This window comes from Vicugna pacos, unplaced genomic scaffold, assembly GCF_048564905.1.
Source record: "Vicugna pacos unplaced genomic scaffold, VicPac4 scaffold_19, whole genome shotgun sequence".
NCBI classification, from domain to species: Eukaryota; Metazoa; Chordata; class Mammalia; order Artiodactyla; family Camelidae; genus Vicugna; species Vicugna pacos.
In genome coordinates, this window is record NW_027328740.1 from 56209632 (window position 1) to 56224009 (window position 14378).

The 14378-nt window shown below is 35.0% G+C and overlaps 2 pseudogenes; both read left to right on the top strand.

The window, feature by feature from the left end:
• Positions 1-2992: 2992 nt before the first annotated feature.
• Positions 2993-3883, top strand: LOC102527827 (olfactory receptor 4C11-like; annotated as a pseudogene).
• A 3131-nt stretch (positions 3884-7014) lies between these two features.
• Positions 7015-7990, top strand: LOC140693456 (olfactory receptor 4A47-like; annotated as a pseudogene).
• Positions 7991-14378: the final 6388 nt, after the last annotated feature.

Consider the following 14378-nt stretch of genomic DNA (forward strand, 5'->3'; position numbering starts at 1 on the left):
CACATTTTAAATGCTCAATAAATAACAACCATTTGAATGCAAACTTACTTTGGAGGCCAGGGCTCCTCATTACTGCAAGTCTAATGGAGTTAGACCTACCTTCAGCTTATCTTCTCCAACTTCAATCCAAATAATTGTGAAGTGCAACAAGTGAATATTTTTGTCAGAGCTAGTCAATAGTTTTATATATTCTTTCTTAGCATACATTTATTGTTCATCCTCTAACATTGTCCTTCTTCCTGGTGATTTAGATTAAAAAGTGGAATTATTCTGAGGCTATGTAAATAATACTGATGTAGGAGCACAGTAATTCAAGTGCTGTTTACCACTCACAGTACTATTAATACGTAGCATATTATTTAATGATCCTGCAAGAAAACCCTAAGGAATGGCCTAGGACATGAAGGGTAAGAATGTTTTACTCAAATCGCAGAGTGTAGACTTCTTATTTTAAATTCATCTACTTAATTTTCTCTAAGTGCATTTAATGTTGCTAAATAAAAATTGGCACTTGCCATCTGCTTTTACAAGTATTGGATTACATTGGCACTTGTCATATAATTTTGTTTTGATTAAATCATGATCCACTGCAGCTAATGAACCTCCAACACACCCTGAAAGGAGGTCAGCATGGAGATCAGGAATGAGGCATTCTGTGTTCAAGGAAAACTGGCTGAATGGGCCTTCAGATAGTTAGATATTTTCAGAAGATTTTATATGTCCAAATTCTTGCCTTTTCTCATATCTAGAAAAGCACTAAAGTCATTACCAGTGACATTTGTTCCTCATGATGAGCAGCAAGCCTCTGCCTAAGTGTGTGCTTGGCAGCATGTGCCCCCTTCACTGAAAAATATGGTACTGAGTATCCCCCTGACTCTTTGAAGCAGTTTCTCAGAGCTTTCTGGAATGCTGTCTCCTGGGCTAGAGTCCTCATTTTGCCCCAAATAAAAGAACCCACAATTCTCACATTGTGTGATTTTTTTTCAGTCAACAATGTCATAAATAGAACTATATTTCTGCCAGGATTGTTCAAGAGTATTTAATTGGGTGAAGTTCTGAACTGCTTTAGGGCCACTGAATCATGGATTTGTTTCTTTCTTAAAATGAGCTAAATCACTAAGACAGCAGATGGAAATAAGGCCCAGGCATCCATCAGGAAGGACTCAGCTGGGAACATTGAAAAGTTATTTTTTTCAAAATTCCAGAAATAGAAAGAGTATAAAAGTTGAGACATTTAGGGAAATCGGCTGAGTGATATTGAAGGGAGAGAAAAGGACCTGATATATGAAGAGAACATATTTCTTAGATTAACAGGGAAAAGAATATGCTTAAATAGACAGATAAAGAATAAATCAGTGCTGAAGTAAATACTAACCCTGGACTAAAAATGCAGTAGATTTAAGGAGCTTAACAGGGAGGTTAATTAGAATGGGATAATATCTTAATTTAATATTATCATAAAATTGCAAAACATTATAATGGCAATTCTACTACTAATTTTAAGAGTTATGAATCTTATATATACTTCAAAATTGATACAGGAATTTGCATTATTTTCATAATGATACTAGAATAGTATTGTTGTCAAAATGAATGGGAAGGAAGCAGTGGGCAATGGGAATAGTGGGGAGGCAAATTTTCCAAGGTTATAGCCCCAAGATATGGCCCAGGGCCCATGGTTTGAGGGCCCTGAGCAACCTCTGTTAGAGCCCCAGCATTTAAACAACATGGCTGTCAAGAAAGGAAAGACCATGAAATCATCTAGGAGAAATGTGAAAAGAACATGGCATTTTGTATAAGAATACATGCAGTTAAAATTGATATCAGAGTGACTACAGAGGTTAAGGAGGGCTGTACCCATAATTCGGCTATCTGTGGATGGTTTAGTGTAGCTGATATTTTGTAATTTGTTAGTTCCACCTATGAAAATTAATTCTGCTGGGTAGGATAAAATTATCATTAAACCCCATCTTCTTTTTCTGAACAGTTTAGATGATGGAAGATATAGTGTTGTAGGTTTTAAACCTGATTTTTGATGTTAAAACTTTTTATAATTATATCAATATAGATAATTGAATAGAAAATAAACCCATTGTTCTCTGCCTATTTTTCTCATTCTTTATGCTTGATTCGTCTTCTCACAAAATTAAATCTGACTTATATTCTTAAAGTATTCTGATCCTAACAAAATCATATATAGCTTCAAATTTGAATTTTATTAGTGGGATTAATCTGGCCAGAGTTTCTTAATTATTCACTGGAACTCTAACCTTTGTGAGATATAACTCTCATGTATCCTAACTGGCAATGACAGTCAAATTATGGCCACCGCAAGTCTAAAATTGGAGAAATAATTTTTTCTTAAAGCATAACCCAAGCAAGATACTGAAGAGGTCAGGAATAATTGTGCAAACTGGTGTCCAAATCAAAAAATAGTCTTGGTCAAGAGAGAATCTCCAGAAGCATTATTTCTAAATTATATACTAGTATTGTTTTTCAGTAATTGAGATGCATACACATTATTTACATGTACATAAGCCAACATATGCATGTGCTTAATAAAATATCTTTAGAATCTCTGTCATATGAAGAAAGAGCTTCAAGATATTAAAGTGAACTGATTGAGATTGTAAAGCAAAGTCACTGGTGCTCAGAACTTGGCAGAGAGAATAATCACTTAAGGGCTTTCCCCACCAAAAAAAAAAAGAAATTTAGTCCCCCTAGAAAGACCTTGAATCAATGTCCATGCTTAAAGCATAAACATCAGCATTAATAAATAAAAAAGCTTCCCAAGTGAGTATAATGTATGGGCAACTTTGAGAAACACTGAGTTCTAGGTGTTGATGGAATTAGAAACCTGAAAGTTGTGATTTTGAGTCCAAATACACTGGTATTGCCAAGTCACCATTTCCCCAATTTTCTTTGCAGATAAACCATTTCTCAGCTGTGTCTGTCCTACATTCACCATAAAAGCAACATTATGATTAGGAGCATGAATAAGTTCATTCTGTATGGGTTAACACAGGCTGTTCTAAAGGAGAAACTAGTACTTGTGATCTTCTTGCTTCTATACCTTGCAACTCTTGGCAAACTTCCATATTGTGATGAACATAAGATGTAGTCAGACACGTGGGAGCCCATGTACTTCTTCCTTTTCTGTTTATCCTTTGCTGATGCCTGTTTGTCAACAACCACTGCACCTAGGTTGATTGTAGATTCTGTATGTGAGAAGAAAGTCATCTACAAAGAATGCCTGACCCAGATCTTTGCAGGTCACTTCTTTGGGTGCGTGGAAATCTTGGTGCTGATTCTCATGTCCTTTGATCATTATGTGGCCATTATTAAGCCCCTGAGATACACAACCATCATGATCCAGCATGTCTGTGGTGCATTGGTGAATCTGACCTGGGTGGGGTCTTGCATCCATTCTTCAACACAGATCCTCTTGGCTCTGAAATTACCCTTCTGAGGTCCCAGTGTTACCAATCACTATTTCTGTGATATGCAGCCTTTACTGGAACTTGCCTGCATGGATATTTATGTCATCAATCTACTCATTGTTTTTAACAGTGGGTACATATGCATGGTGAGTTTCATAATGCTGCATATCTCCTATGTTTTCTTCTTACATTCTCTGAGTAATCAGAGTGTAGAAGGAAGAAGGAAAGCCCTATCCGCCTGCACCTCCCACATTATTGTTATCACCGTATTCTTTGTACCGTGTATATTCACATACATTCACCCTCTAACTGTATTTCCAGTGGACAAGATTGTGGCTGTGATTCACACTATTGGGACACCCTTGCTCAACCCTCTGATTTATACTCTGAGGAATGTAGAAGTCAAAACTGCCATGAGAAAGTTATGGTGCAACAAACTCTGACTTGGGGTGGTAAAGGGCAGAAGACACCAATTGCTAATTCTGCCACAGTTTAAATAAAATTGGATTGATAGAAAAGGCAAAATGTTCTCATCTCAGTGTGGACAATATTATCCTCTTCCAATGGTACCTTGTAGGGATTAGGCAGACTAAGCACAGAGCAAAGATCTATATTTTTTTAAACCAATGTCTCATAGAGTGACAGACTATTAAGTACAGTCATATTTGTGGAAGCCCAAGCCTGTTCCTCATGTCTGCTGTCTGCATTGATATTTCTGCTCTTTTTAGGCTTATGAGCCAGATCTTATTGTTTACCTTATTTATTTATATATTGTTTTGATTTGTATTTTTCTTTTTCATGTTTATTATCCAAATTTAACAATTTATTGCTGATTTCTGCCATCCATTTTGTTGGCAAAACAGTTACTGTTGCCTCATGTTACATAAAATTTAAAAAAAGGAAACCTTTACACTTTATATATACATAATATATATATAATACTTTTGGTGAAGGAAAAGGTTTTTGACAGCAGACATTTACCCATGACTTGAAATTTGATGTTGTTATGGGTTGAATTGTTTCCCTTAAGAAAAAAAATGTGTTAGAGTCTTAATCTGCAGTACCTCCAAATTTGACCTTTATTTAGAGATAGGGTCTTGTGGTGTAAGGACCTGACAGCTTTCTGGAGTGTAATGTAAGCACCTGACGTTAAGCTTGTGATTGTCCAGCCATTCATTTCAAAGATACTCATCTTAATAAATACATTGGCATAACTAGATACAGAGCCAGGTATTTTTGTCCATGAAGTTCCCCTTTTACAAAGCCCTGGGTGACCTATAATTGACCATTTGAGTGACCTTGCTTTCCCCTTCCTATGATTTAGTCCTTCTCTTATGTTTTAAATTAACTAATAGAGAGAGACCCCAAGAAAATGTAGGCATTCTGCCCTTGACCTCAGTGAAGGCAGAACACCAGGTTCTCTTCTCTCTCTCTCTGAACCTGTGGCATCCCTGTGTGACCTCAGTCATGCAGTGTACCCTTCATGACCACTGAGGAATAAACCTTGTTTTTCCAAAGTTCCCTGCTGGGTGTCACTGATCATAATAAAAAGCACAAGAATCCATCCAGTGACAACGTTGATTCTGGTTGGGAAAATCTCTATGGGAGCTCCCCACAAGCAATAGGCTCAGATAAGTGTGGCCAGGGATTCCTAGTTAACAGCATTACTCTCCATAGACTGAGACTGACACAAAAGAGCTATTCAGAGAGGTAATGAAGTTAATTTCTTTTCCTATCAGGGTGAAAAGATGACATCCTTTTAAAAGTGGATACAAAAATTTCAGGAGGGCCTTTGCTAGACTTAAAGAAATGCATAAAAAAAGGGGAAAAAGCAAACAAAAAAACAGCTTAAGAATGTCTCACAGAATCTCAAGTTAACTGGTCTGGCCATACTGACATAGTAAAATGAAAAGGGCTAAACAATTGAATGGTATTTTTCTAATTTGAAGCTAGTAGGAAAAGACCTGACTTGAGATAAATTTCCCTGGGAAATGGCTAGTTCCTATCTTCCTATGTAAACATAGATTTGCTTTCCTTTTTGTAAAATTATCCTAACGAGGTCATTGGGGAGGGGGTGTCTGTGTGTGCTACTTGGAATTTCTTTTAAACAATTCACAATGCAAATAAAAAATGTCTTCTGAATCATCAGAAGACTCCAAGGAGAAAATGGACAGAGAGCTAAATAAAATCAAACATCTCAAGAAATAATGCAGCCTTTCACCCTCTGCTGTGATATTAGATGAAAGAAGAATCCCAGATATCTATGAATGAGTTAAAAAGTCTCCCTTCAGGTAGTGAACAAGCTTCCACAAGGTAAGACTAAAAGTAAATAGTAGAAACCAGTCTACACAATTGTGTAAATTTATTATGTAAGAAAGTAAATCATTTTGAAATAAATCAAACTTAGATCCCATTTCTAGTTTGACCTAAAAATGGGTGACCTTGGGGAAATTCATGAGATGTTCTGAGCCTTGTTGTCTTCAAATATGTAATGAAGATTACTGTTCTTGTTAATGTAAATGTTAGATGTGATACATTAAATTGTGAGTGCATGATTGGAAACCATTGTAGGAGATGTGAGCAATTGAGTGATATAATAAGAATAAGATTTAAAGAGAATCACTTGAGCTGTTTCAGGAGAACAAATTGTTAGGAGCCAGAATAAAATTGCAGACTTGACAGGAGGCTTTAGCTGTGGGCCAGGAAGGAGATGGGAGATAGCAAATGATCAAATTTGTGACATTTTTTGAAACTAGAGACAACCAGATCTGTCAAAGGAGTGAATAAGTAATATGACCAATAATAGGGTGAATAACACGATGAAATTTATTGGCTGAGAAATTATAATGGATATGGTACCATTTAATGAGATGGGAAACACCTTTTTTTATTGTGGAAATTTAAAATATTGTTTTATAAATACTAAACTGACATCCAACTGGAGATGTCCAAAATTGAGATGTTCCTCAGAGAAGTGTTAAAATTAAGGTAGAGATAGGGGCTGGAGATACAAAACTGGAGGAAAGACCCTCAGAAAGAAGTCTCAGTTCTGAGACTGTTCAGGGCAGTGAACTTCTATTCACAGTTTGATCTACTCACACAAAGTACATAAATTAGCTTAAATGGGACTCGATTTTACACTTTTGTGTCTTTATAAATAGTGTACCTTTTCTTGGAATTCCCATCCCATCTTTTCTTGTTCTTTGCTTTTTCTTTAGAACTGTGCTAAGCATTGCTTTTTCCAGGATGTCTTCTCTGATTCCAGTTTGATTGACACATTCCTACTCTGTGAACCTTAGCTTGTGTGAATATGCTTATAATGCTAATTATTACATGAGTCTGGGATGTTCTGATATCTAGTCTTTAATATATCCCTGAAGTCAGGGAACTATACCTTATTCAGTTTGGTATTCACAATATCTTTGACACATTGGACTCAAATATATACTCCATACAATTTATTTTAATTGAATGGATTAATTAAAGGTTAAATTTATAATGCATTTGAGTGTTTCCCTATTGTTTTGTAGGTAAATCACTTCAAATATGTGAAGTCAGCTCTTGTACAGACTAGATGAAACCAAGGAACAATATAATTGAGTTTGTCCACTTGGGACTCACTCAGAGACTCCAGGGTCAGAAAATATTATTTGTTATGTTCTTGTTAATCTACATGGTGAGAATGGTGGGCAACCTACTCATTGCTATAACTGTGGTGGTCAGTCCAACCCTGAATTCCCCTAGGTACTTCTTTCTTGGCTATTTATCATTTATGGATACTGTTTATTCTACTACAGTCACCCCAAATATGATTATACACTTACTCAGTGAAAAGAAAACCACTTCATTCCAAGGCTGCATGACTCAGCTTTTTATAGGGCACTTATTTGGTGGTGCTGAGATTTTGCTCCTGGTAATCATGGCTTATGACCGCTAAGTGGCCATCTGCAAACCTTTGCATTATTTGACTATCATGAATAAGTGAGTGTGTGCTCTGCTGCTGCTGTTGACTTGGGTTGGTGGGTTTTTACATGCTGTAAGTCAACTTCTCTTTGTATACAGCCTTCCCTTCTGTGGCCCCAATGTCATTGATCACTTCCTCTGTGACATGTACCCTTTTTTAAAACTTGCCTGCTCTGACACCTACATTATTAGCCTCACTGTGGTTGCCAATGATGGGACAATGTTTATGGGTCATCTTTATGCTCTTGCTCATCTCCTATGGGGTCATCCTGCACTCCCTGAAGACTCTGAGTCTGGAAGGGAGGTGTGAAACCTTATCTACCTGTGGCTCCCACATTACTGTGGTGGTCCTCTTTGTCCCCTGTATTTTTATGTATGTGAGACCTCCTTCTACCTTACCCATTGATAAATCCTTGAATATTTTTTGCACCATAATCACTCCTATGTTGAACCCTCTAATCTATACTCTGAGAAATGGAGAGATGCAAAATGCCATGAAAAAGCTCTGGACCAGAAAAAGAAAAAAAGGCAAAATAGATCACCTATTTTCAATGAAGAATTGCTCTTTCCAGGTAAGCCATGTGTGATTCGTTAATTGCAGTAAATTTCTCCTCAGATTTGATAACTTGGGCAAGACAAAACTATTTATTATGTGAATACTTCCAATGATCAAAATATACTTTTAAGATTTTCATAATTTGCTAGTTCAAAGTATGCATTTTGCTTTTAAATATATTTTTAGGATTTTCACAATCCTTAGGCAAATGCATTTAGTTTTAGATTTTCACAATTTCTTAGGAAAATATATTTAGCTTTGGGGTATATAATGATTATTGGGATTATAGATTTATGTTCTATATGACAAATTGAGCTATTTTAGGACTGTAAATTTATTTTAGTTAGTGGAAGATATTCTCATATTTCTCTTCTAAATAATATAATCTTTCAGAATTATGGGACTTGATACAGATTTCAGAAAAATTAAACAAAAATAAGACACAAAAACTTGGTTTACTCTTCCCGTGGTTAGCCCATATTAATATTTGAAGTATGTATCTTAATTTTTGTAGCTGCAAGATACTTAACATACATTATTTTACTCCTAATGCCTATGTTAATTTTGAAGAATAATGATGTTTCAGAGTTGTAATATTAATCATAAGGAAGCTAGGTATATAAAAACTCTCTGAATGAACAAAATATATATACAGAAAAATAACTAAATCATACTTATTTTCCCAATTGGGCAATCTCATTATCTTCTCAAATGAAGCAGATTTGTATGGAGTTATATTTTCATAAAGATGATCCATTAATCTTCCCAGATACTTTAGGATGTCTGTTTACACCTTTGCTCTTTTTTAATAGTCCTATTGCTTTTTTGTTTAAAGTGTTTCATAGCCTTCTGTAAATACACAGGCTCTGCCTTTCATGTATGAATGTACCATAATCCATAATCCATAAACTAAAAAACTTGACAACTGATATTTTGATCATCATTGTTAAGAAAGATGCTGACAATATATGCCATTCTTATCTCTCTTGTTAATGAAAGATAGTTTACTTGGTAGTAAAGAGTTCAGAATATATTGTTTTATTTAAAAGACATCATTCATAACATTCTCTCTCTTTCTGAATCAGACTTGAAACAAAATATTATCATTATCAAATACCAGAAGTATGTGGTCAAAGAACTTACTATTCTGCCTCCCTTACCTAGCCTGGACTCATGAAGAGCTAAGGCTTTTGGGCAATCATTTCTTTTCACTGGTGAATCACACTGTATGAGAAACTTTATATCCTGCTTTTTGTATTACATGAAGATTTTATATACCAAGTTCTTACAAAAAATAGCAATATTGACCAAATAATATCAAATATTTGAGTTGATCAGAATTTATATAATTCATTCCTCTACTTTTGGTTGTTGCTGTAAACTGAAAGTTTGCATCACCCTTCAGATTCCTAAGTTAAATCCTTTATAATGTGGTGGTGGTATTTGGAGGTGTTCCCTTTGAGGTATGATTAATTTAGGAAGATGGATCCCACATGAGTGGGATTAAAGCCCTTATAAAAGATATCCCAACATCACTTGACACTTCTGCCATATGAGGACATAGCAGATGGTGTCTGTGTACTAGGAAGCAGATCCTCACCATATGTGGAATCTGCTGGCATCTTAATGTCTGACTTCTGAGGCTCTAGAATTGTGAAAAATTATTGTTTACTGTTTAAGCCACCATGTCCATGGTGTTCTGTAATAGGAGCCCAAATGGCCAAGACAGAAATGTTAATTTTTAAATTTGCATAGTTATTTCAAGTGATGAGATAAGAATCTTTGTTAATTGTCTTTGTTCATTGGTGTATAAGATCCCTGAAGTCAGGAAAAGTTACTTAATTGTATTTCTGTTCTCTGTTCCTTACACAATGTATGAGACATAGAATTCACCCCTCGACTTTGTCAATTATATGTGTCCTTGAGTTCTTGAATTATTGGGATGAGAATTTTTACTGATAAATTTTGATTAACTATACATATATTTGCTACAAATTTATATTTATATTGTTATGTTTTTATGTTATAATTATGAGTGTTTTTATATAAAGATGTTAATATTTTTTACTTTTTGATTTTGTCTATCACATCAGTTTTGGAAAATTCCATTTCCTTCAAGTGATTTTATAAATTTTAATCTTTTTGAAAAAACATTTTAAATGCAATTTTTAACACATTTTAGTTTTTTTTGATGTGAAAAAATAGCTAAGCCTCTTTTCCCTAAACAAGTAAAATAATCTGCAAATACAATTATTAATTTTAGTAATACTATGGAAATTTTAATTTAATATGTCAGGTTTTACACCATCTAGAGGATCCAATTTCTGACTGTTTCTCCTCCTCATGCCCCTCCTTTCTTTTCTTCTCTGCTTTCTTCTTTGTTATATTCCTCTACCAGTAATATATTACAGTGATTTTAATGTGTATTTATACCTAGTAGGGGTTTGTTCCTGTACTCATTTTTTCTAAAGCTTCTTACAATTCCTAAATATTTGTTTTCCCTGATAAACTTTAAGATAATTTTGCCAAGTTTGAAAATTTCCCATAAAATATATGTTTAGAATGTCATTAATCTAAATATTTATTTTGAGGAAAATGCCATGTTTAATATCTTGTTTTCCCATCCAGAAAAAGACACATATTATGAAGGATTGATTGATGTCTCAATAAAAATAATCTCTCTGGAGTATACATAAATCCTGCTTTTTGGTTTTCTTTTAAACATTCTTATTTACATTTGATTCACATTTTCAGTGAACTTGTCCTAAAGGGCTTACTATCTTGCTGGCATGAAACACAATACAATTCCCAAAGCCACAGGGTGTATGTCTTATCCAAATATTCATAGGCCTGTATCCAATGATACATATGTATGTATTTCACCATGCATTTCGATCTGTATCCAACCTCATGGGTCTACATCTTATAAAGTATGGATCATTGTTTGACTACTGATGTGAATGCATTTGCATATGTACACCCACGCAACAGGTGACAGGTGACACTAGAGTGCACTTCCTGGTAGACAGCTCCTGTGGAGGAAAACTCAGCAGCTCCTCCCCCAGGAGAAGCACTCTAGCCCCATCTACTTTACACCATACCTCAGAAAAGCATCTGGGGGCTTCTACCCCCAAAACTGGGGAACAGATGTGGCCACCAACTGGTCTGTGTCAACCACATAGCAAAAAGGAAGCCTGCTTAACATCTAGTGCAGACTCTGGTCACCATGACACCAACTATACTCCCTATCAAGGGGATAATAGCACACAAAAAGAAAAGATGTAGCAGACATCCATACTAAAAACAATCCTTGCAATAAAAATATTAGGTGTACACATGCTACACGGGGATGCTCCCGCATAAAAATAGCCCTTCAAGATCACAGAAGATAACTGTTACTCCTAAATTCATAGAGTCAGAGAAATATAAGTAAAATGAAGACACAGAGGAACTGCTCCAAATTAAAAGAACAAGAGGAGTCCCTGAAAGAACAAACAATACTAGATACTGAATTCAAAAAAGAGGTGATAAAAGCACTGAAGGAATTGAGAGAGCCTATGAATAGAAATGCAGAATACTGCAAAAAGGAAATAGAAACTACAAGGAGGAGCCAATTAAATACAGAAAACTCAATTGCTGGAATAAAAGCCAAGTTAAAGGCAATCAATAGCAGGCTAAATAATGCAGAAGGATGAATAAGTGATTTAGAAGACAGGATAATGGAAATCACCCAATCAGAACAGCAGAGAGAAAAACAAATGAAAACTAATGAAACCAATATAAGAGATCTATGGGATAATATAAAGCTTGCCAATCTATGCATCATAGGGGCCCTAGAAAGAGAAGTAAGAGAAAAGGTGGTCAAAATGTATTTAGAGAAATTATGACTGAAAACTTCCCAAACCTACAGAAGGAAACAGATATCCAAGTATAGGAAACATAGAGGGTTCCAAACAAGATGAACCCAAACATACCTACATCAAAATGTATTATAGTTTAAATAAAAATTAAAGATAAACAGAAGATTCTAAAGGCAGCAAGAGAAAAACAAAGAGTTAGTTACAAGGGAACCCCAGTAAGACTATTGGCAGATTTCTTTATGAAAAAGTTGCAGACCAGAAGGAAACAAGATATATTCAAAAACCTGAAAGGAATTCTATGTCTATGAGTCTATTTCTGTTTTGTATTTATGCTTTTTTTGTTTTATTTTGTTTTTGTTTTTTAGATTCCACATATGAGCTATCTCATATGATATTTTTCTTTCTATTTCTGGCTTACTTCACTTAGAATAACATTCTCCAGGAGCACCCATGTTGCTGCAAATGGCATTATGTTGTCGGTTTTTATGACTGAGTAGTATTCCATTGTATAAATATACCACTTCTTCTTTATCCAGTCATCTGTTGATGGACAGTTAGGCTGTTTCCATGACTATTGTAAACTGGGCTGCTATGAACATTGGGGTTCATGTGTCATCCTGAAGTAGGGTTCCTTCTGGATATAAGCCCAGGAGTGGGATTCCTGGATCATACAGTAAGTCTATTCCTAGCCTTTTGAGGAATCTCCACACTGAAAAACTGCAACCTAGGATATTTTACCCAGTAAGATTATCACTTAGAATAGATGGAGAGATAAAGAATTTCTCAGACAAGTAGAAACTAAAAGAATACAGCAATACTAATCCTATCCTAAAATAAATATTGAATGGTCTTTTCTAAATAGAAAAAAATAAAAAATCTATAGAAAACAGAAAACGCAAATGGAAATGCAATGATAGCTACAATGCAAATAAATAAACATGAAGATGTAAAACAGCACATCAAAATCATAAAATATGGGGGATGTGAGTAAGAAAATGTGGATTTTTTTTAGAAAGTGTTTGAACTTATATGACGACCAGTCTAAAGCAAGTAGATACAGTAATGAGTTAAAATACTTGAATAAGTATACCTTTGAGGAAAAAATGATAATTGTATATTTCACTCCTTTCCACATAAAAGTAAACTATGCCTGACCTTCTTTTGATAGTAAATTTCATATGGCAACATAAAGACATGCAATTTTCAATTAAGTTTTGAAAGGATTATGAGCAATTCTAGATGTTAACACAGATTGTAATGTTACAATTAAAATCATTTGGTACTGATTCAAAAATAGCTACAATATAAATGATTAAAAGAACTTATAAAATAAGCTGGTTTCACACATACATTTAAAATAAGGATATTTCTATTTGGATACTTTTGGTTCTAAATAACAGAAAAATCAATCGAAATTATTTTGAGATTTAAGGATATTTATTGATTGACTAGCATAATTGCAAACTTCAAAATTATGGAAGCTTCAGAGTTGGTTGATGGCCTGAATTATAAGATGACTAAAGTTTATTGAGCACATACTTTATGTTAAACATCTAGGAGAGTATTCTAAAGTTTTGTGGCATGGTCTCCCAGGTGGCACCAAATCTCAGTCTTCAGTAATCCATGCAAATATTCCATTCAATTAATACTTCCAGGTGATGAGTAATATAGTCACAGCTGTGAATTCTATGTTGGTGAGTGATTTGTTTTACTTTATTTAGTACAAAATGTGTGTCCTGGTTAGAGATAATAATCAGTGGAGTACCAGGGCAATGAATCACAGATTCTGCTCCATGAATAATAAAGCAAGCTGAAGTACTGGAGATAGAAGGGATATACATACACGCGCGTGCACACACACACACACACACACACACACACACACATATACACATTCAGAATATATGATGATAAGAATCTGTCTCTTCCAGGTTGAGGAGTTTTAATGGAGTAAGGGTTTTGGCTGATTGCCCTAGAGTATTTTGCCCTATGGGGGAGTCAGTGATGAAATTTATTAATGGAATTTTGGACCTTCAGCTGTGACAGTAGCCAGACCATGACTGGTGACATGTAGATCCTGTTGCTCACTCAGTCTGTGTAGATCATTCATCTCTGTTATGATGACCACCAAAGTGGCTCTAGAGGTTGACTGATAGCCACAAGACAGGTCATAATGTCAACCAGATTTCTGAGATTTTCTCTGATAGAAACTTTATATGATGAACAGACCTTTTTGCATTTGGTCAGTTCCTAGTGATCCATCCACATACCACCCCTCCAGATTGCTTTGCCATCCATTCTTTCTGTTAAATTTTTACATTATTCTGCACATGGACCAGGTTGATGGGAAGTAATATTACTTAATTTATTTTTGCTGTCTGTAACAGTGGTAGCCATTTCCTATCTTTTGAATCTCAGCTTAAACATCACCTTTCAGGAAGGGACTCCTATGATTACATTATCCATAGTAGAATTCCCCCCTTATTTCAGCTACAGTACCTTATTTCTTGTCTTAGAAGTAGTGCATAAGACTACAACTGCTTTATTAAATTGCCTCCT